Genomic DNA, 6,606 nt, shown 5'->3' with positions numbered 1-6,606 from the left:
ACCCACACCCCGTACCACGTCCCTGCAACCCTGCATTTCCCAACGGCTAATCCATCCAGCCTGCACATCCCCGGACACTGTGGGCAATTTAGCACGGCCAATCCACACAACTTGCACATCTCTGGACTGTGGGAGGAAACCGGAGCAACTGGTGGAAACCCACAGTGACACGAGAAGAACTGTGCAAACTCCACACGGAGAGTCGCCTGAGGGTGGTGCTAAACCCATGTCCCTGGCGTTGTGAGGCAGAGAAACCGGTGACTCAAATCATGAGGGTCTTGTGAAGAGTGGAATGGTTCGAACAAGCAAAAGGGGAGTTGTGTCATGAGCTGAGTGGAATGAGGTGAATCCGATCAAGGACAAGACTCCACTCTGTTCAGTTCAACTATATCCCTTGTGCCTCACCCAACATCATGGAGGACGTGCCCTTTTAAACCTGACTGTGGAAGATTGAGTCCTGGTCAGCGTCTGGTCGAACGCAATGCAGACCACCCACGTACATGAACCTAATTTACCTGGTTCAACTGTGAGATTGAGTGGAGTGACACAGAGCTGCCAGGTCATCGAGGTGGGATGAAGAGAAGCAGCAGCGATTATTTTTATTTGATAATTCGGAGAACCCGCATTGGTCCTTTCTCCAGAATGGCTCCCTCATTTGCAAACAACCTCTGCACTCAAGGCAACAGATAGCACTCCTGCGGGCTTTCAATTTGTGCTGTTTAACACATTGTGTTCTCAATGGTCCTTTCTGCAGAACTGACAGTTCTTACAGCACTGAAAAAGAAGCACTGCCTGCTGACTCTGATCTGTAATGATGGGCTTTTGTCTCAGAATGGCCAGAAAAAGTGTTCAATTCCCTGCTTAACCCCATCTCACTTCCATCAGAAACACATTTTGCCCTGGGTCTCCTGAGATCCTGCTGCAATCTCCATCTCAAAATTCCATCTTCATCCCCGACAGAGGTGAAGATACAGCAAGTAACAGAGAAGAGGGAACTGTCTCAAAGCCAGGAAGGGAATGTCACAACAATGGAAGAAACAGGATTTGCTCCATCTCGCCAAGGCTTACCAACAATCTAGAAGTCACAATTCAGGATTGTGATGGTGTAAGCATTCACTGCTCTGTCTGGGTGCGGCTCCAAAAATACTTTGGACGTTTGGCAACATTTGAAACAAAGCAACCCACTTGACTGAGACCCCATCCCCATGTTTCAACGTTCACTTCTACCACCGCTGACACACTGTGGCATCACCACCTGTGAACAATCTGTAAGATGCAATGCAGCAATTCCCCAACGCTCCCCCATGAACAAATCTGTGACCTCCACCATCCAGAATGATGCCACCACCTGCAAATCCCCCTCCAGACCACACATTGCCCAACACCTGCAAGTATACTGACGGTCCTTTACTGTCGCTGGGTCAAAATCTCGCAAGTTGCTTCCTAACAGATCCACACAAACAGTCATCGAGCCATACAATACAGAAACAGGCCATTTGGCCCAACTTGTCCATGCTGACCAGGTTTCCTGAACTGAACTAGTCACATTTGCCTGCAATTGGCCCATATCCCTCTAAACCTTCCCTGCCCGCGCCCCTGTCCAAATGTCTTTTAAATGTTGTATTTGTACCCGCTTCTTCTGCAGCTCATTGCAAACATGCACCACCCTCTGCGTGAAAAGATTGCCCCTGAGGTCCCTTATAAATCTTTCCCCTCTCACCTTAAACCGATGCTGTCTGGTTTTGGACTCCTCGGCCCTAGCGAAAAGACCTTTACTTGCGCGCCTCATGACTTTTGTGTCAATTCATCAACTTATTTCATGGGTCAAGGTGCCGCTTCTGGTGTCATGGAACTGCAGCCCAGCAGCAAGATCCCTGGGCGGTACAGAGATGTCTGGGGCAGCCCTTGGAACACAATAATTGACCGCAGCACCCTCAGAGAGGCAGGAGGGTTGAATGAAGGTCAGATGAGGATACGACTGTCCTTGACACAGGTTTCACAAATGGTTCCATTGCAGACGTTGGACAGATTTGGTGGCCTGAGCTGCAGAATGCCCACATGGATGGGTGGCACAGTGGCACAGTGCTGAGCACTGCTACCTCACAGCAGCAAGGACCCAGGTTCGATTCCAGCCTTGGGTAAAGGCTTGCATGGAGTTTGCATAATGTTTGCATGCGTGTTTCCACTGGGTGCTCCGGTTTCCTCCCACAGTCCAAAGGTGAGCAGCTTAGGTGGACTGGCCATGCTAAATTGCCCCCAGTGTCCAGGGATAAGTTCATGAATAGGAAACGTTTGAAGGGATATGGCACCCAGCACAGGCAGGTGGGTTGTTTCCATGCTGTAAGACTCAATGGATGTGCAGGCTAAGTGGATTAGCCATGATAAATGTGGGGCCAGAGGGATTGTGGGAGGGGCTGTGTCTGAGTGGGATGCCCTCCGGGGTCAGTGCAAATTTGATGGGCCAAATGCCCTCTTTCCACACTGTATGGATTCTATCATTCATTCTTATGAAGCAAGAACTGGAGGACAACTAACATGTATGACCATGCATTTGGGTAACCATTAATACCTTCATCAGACTATGAAGCAAGGGAGGTCTTTCCTCTGCCAGTACTTGGGACACACACACATTGGATTGACTGAACTGTGGTCCTGGATGAAAGCTTTGGAGACCTACCACTAGGTGCCACTATTCAGGGGAGGCAAAGGCATAGTGGTATTATCGCCAGCCTGCTAATCCAGAGACCCAGGTAACATTCTCGGGACCTGGGTTCGAATCCAGCCACAGCAGCTGGTGGAATTTGAATTGGACAAATTTCTGGAATCAAGAGTCGAATGATGACCATAAATCCATTGCTGGTTGTCGGGGGAAAAACCCATCTGGTTCACTAATGCCCTCTTTAGGGAAGGAAATTGCCATCCTTACCTGATCTGGCCTACATGTGACTCCAGACCCACGGCAATGTGGTTGACTTTGAACTGCCCTCTGGGTAATTAGGGATGGGCAATCAATGCTGCCTAGCCAGTGATACCCTCATCCCATGAATGAATAAAATACACCTGAGTTATGACAGCAGTAAGCTTGACACCATACATCAGAATGTGTCTTACCCACTGAAGGAGAAGACATTCAACTGTACTGATGTATGAGAGTCAGCATGATCTCTGTAAGATGAGCACACACATAAATCAGGAGCTACTAGCTCGTCTGACCCCAATCTTTATGGCCAAGTCAAGTCTGACACATAGCGAGGTTATGACATTGATGAGGAGAAGCCATAAAACAGGATATCTATTCTCCCATTTCCTCAATGGTCATAAATTCAAATTTGTTTTATTTTTACTGAAGGGCTGACTTAAGCATTAAATAAAATAGAAAACGCTGCAAATATTCAGCTGGTCAGGTAGCACCTGTGGGGAGAGAGAGTAGTGTTTCAGATCAATGACCACTTTTGAAGACTGATCTATCTCAGCGAGCCCCTCTTATCTCCATGCAACTCCAGTTCTCCCTCCTCAGGAACGAAGGCAGAAAGAGCATTTTGCAAAAAGAAGCGAAGCAAACTATGATTATTATCTGAATGGCAGTTGTTTAGGAAAAGCTGAGGTGCAATGAGACCCGGGTGTCACGGTGGAACAGTCAGTGAAGGTTGGCATGCAGGTGCAGCAGGCAGTGAGGAAAGCTAATGGCATGCTGGCCTTCATAGCGAGAGGATTTGAGTATCGGAGTAACAACGTCTTGCTGCAGTTACACAGGGCCTTGGTGAGGCCACACCTTGAGCATTGTGTGCAGTTTTGGTCTACTAGTCTGAGGAAGGACATTCTTGCTATTGAGGGAGTCCGGTGAAGGTTCACCAGGCTGATTCCTGGAAGGGCAAGCCTGACAATATGAGAAAAGACTTGATCGACTGGGCTTGTACTCGCTGGAATTTAGAACAATGAGGGGGGATCTCATAGAAACATTATAAAATCCTGATGGACTGGACGGGCGAGACGAGTGAGCAATGTTCCCAATATCCAGAAGTAGGGGTGAAAGTCTAAGAAAACAGGGTGAGCCATTCAGAATTGAGATGAGGAAGAACTTCTTTATTCATAGACATGCCAACCTGTGGAATTCTTTCCCACAGGAAGCTGTTGGGGCCAGTTCATTAGATTTATTCAAAAAGGAGCTGGACGTGGTCCTTGCGGCTGAAGGGATTTTGGGGTATGGAGAGAAAGCGGGAATGGGATACTGAGAGTGCACGATCAGCCATGATTATACTGAATGGTGATGCAGGCTTGAAAGACCTAATCCTGCATCTATTTTCTATGTTTCTGCAGCAGAGATCTGAAATAAAAGGAAGACAGTGAAGGAACTCCACAGATTTGGCAGAACATGTGAACAGGAAACAGAATTGATGTTTCGAGTCCAGTATGACTCTTCTTTGAACTTTTTGCATTCAAGGTCGAGTCCCAAGCTACCTCGCAGCCAATCAGGGAAGTTCAAGTCTAAGGCTGCCCATCACTGCTTCACTTCTGGCCTCTCTGCATATGAAGCTGGGGAGGGAACTTTGAGGTGTCCTGCAGTCACAGTTGCTTCGTTCACTGGCAATGAGGTTAGATCTGGGTTCATGAATGGGAGCTAGCCCACACCCATGTCAGTGAACACCCAGAACTCTTGTTATGTGTTAACGGCGTACAAAACATGGGAAAGGAGGACACCCCTTGAGATTTTCAGACTTGGCTCCCAGCTCCCCGTGATCTGATGTCATCGTGACATGTTCCACATTTAGTAGCTACATGAAAGGTAAAGCTAACCCATTACTTTGGATAAACATCCCAAGCTACTTCACTGGATTGTCACAACGAAGTGCAAAGGCAAATAAGGTAGATGTCAAGTCATTTGGTCCAAAAAGGTTGATTTTAAGAACCATCTTCAAGGACGGCACTGTGTCACAGAGGTAGAGAAGGTTAAGAAACATCGAAAATAGCACCAGGAAAAGTTCCTCTCAGTTTGTTTCACCATTCAATATGATCTTGGCTGATCATCTGACTCAGTCACACTCTGTCCCATACTTTTGATCCCTTTAGCCTGATAAACCTTTTCTGCCCATAGGCAGAATGTCCTTCCTTCAGATAAGGAAATCAGGAGAGAATTCCAGCATTCAGGGCCTAAACAACTGAAGGGACACTTGAAAATAATGCAGGAATGAAAATCGGAGACATACCAGAGGCCAGTATTAGAACTACACAGGGACAATCAAAGGTCAAAGCTGTCAGCATCTCAGTGTTATTGAGCTTTAGTCACTCTTTACGTGATCCTGGAAAATTATTTGACCATCCTTTCATCGTTCCTTCTTCATGTGTCAATGCAACCAAGCTTCACCTCATCGTCACTCCCAAATCCATAATGGGACTTTGAAGAGGACTCTGTGCATACTGGTCAACAGCAGGAGTAGGGAAACAGGAATGCTGGATGAGTTCTCCACTCCTGCACAGTCTGCAATGACAACAAGTCGGGTCATAGGTACAGATATGGCTTTACCGAGGGATTAGGTGCTTCCCAAAAAAAAAGACCAGTTCTTTCACAGAATAACATACAGCACTGAATGAGGCTGTTTGGCCCATAGGTCCTGTGCTGCCTCTTTAAACGGTCTATTCCATGATCCCAAATCCCATTTCCAATCCAAATAGCCCTACAACCTGTCTCCCCCTTCAGCAGTTATCACATTAATCTTCGGGAAAATGTTCTTGAGTCTGCTTCTATGTGTCTTTCCAAGGGTCTGGAGGGTGAGTGTGTATCTGTGCACTCATTTGCACACTTTTACGAACTTCCATGCTGAATAATGCATGAGGCTCAAGTGTAGAAAGGTAAATGTTATGACAATTCCTGGAACTGATCTCCATAGGTTGTAATTAGGAACTAGAAAATTGTACAGCCTGCATTCAGTCAGGCATGCTATCTTCACTTGCCAACACCCACTGCAGGAGCCTCTGCATCAGGCACTTGCTCATAAATAAAGCAAACGGTTATTCTTAGTCCTCATCACCATATTTCCCCACATACGTGGGCATAATGGAGTAAACAGCACTCCTCACATCAGGCAGCACAAATGTCAAGCTATAAATTTCAAGAGACCACTTTTTTGCTTGTGAAATTCAAAGTACATCTGACACCGAAGCCAAGAGTGGCAAACACAAAAGACAAGGTATTCTGAACATTCATTATCTGACACCAACAGTTGTTTGAATTGTTGGTGTAAGAAACTCCTTGAATGATTCAGGATTGATTCCTAAAACAAAGTGCAGAAATTACTGTTGGGAATATAAGAGCATTAATATTTTATACTTTTATATAGCACAATTAATCTGCTCCTATGACATGGGTTTTGCTCCTGTTGAAGCATTGTTCAAACATATTAGAAGGTTAGGGGGTGATCTGATCAAAGTCTGCAAGATATGAACAGGGAACAACAGGGAGTTCAAGGTAAACTTTTTCCACGGGTTGGGGCTTCTAGAACGAGTGGCCTACTCCGAGAATTAGGGCCAGACCTTTCAGGAGGGAAGTTAGAAAGCATTTGTACTCACAAAGGGCAGTAGAGGTTTGGAACTCTACTCTACGAATGGCAA

The sequence above is a fragment of the Rhincodon typus genome, chromosome 40 (genome assembly GCF_021869965.1).
Source record: "Rhincodon typus isolate 14 chromosome 40, sRhiTyp1.1, whole genome shotgun sequence".
NCBI lineage: Eukaryota > Metazoa > Chordata > Chondrichthyes > Orectolobiformes > Rhincodontidae > Rhincodon > Rhincodon typus.
This window is presented reverse-complemented; position numbering follows the sequence as displayed.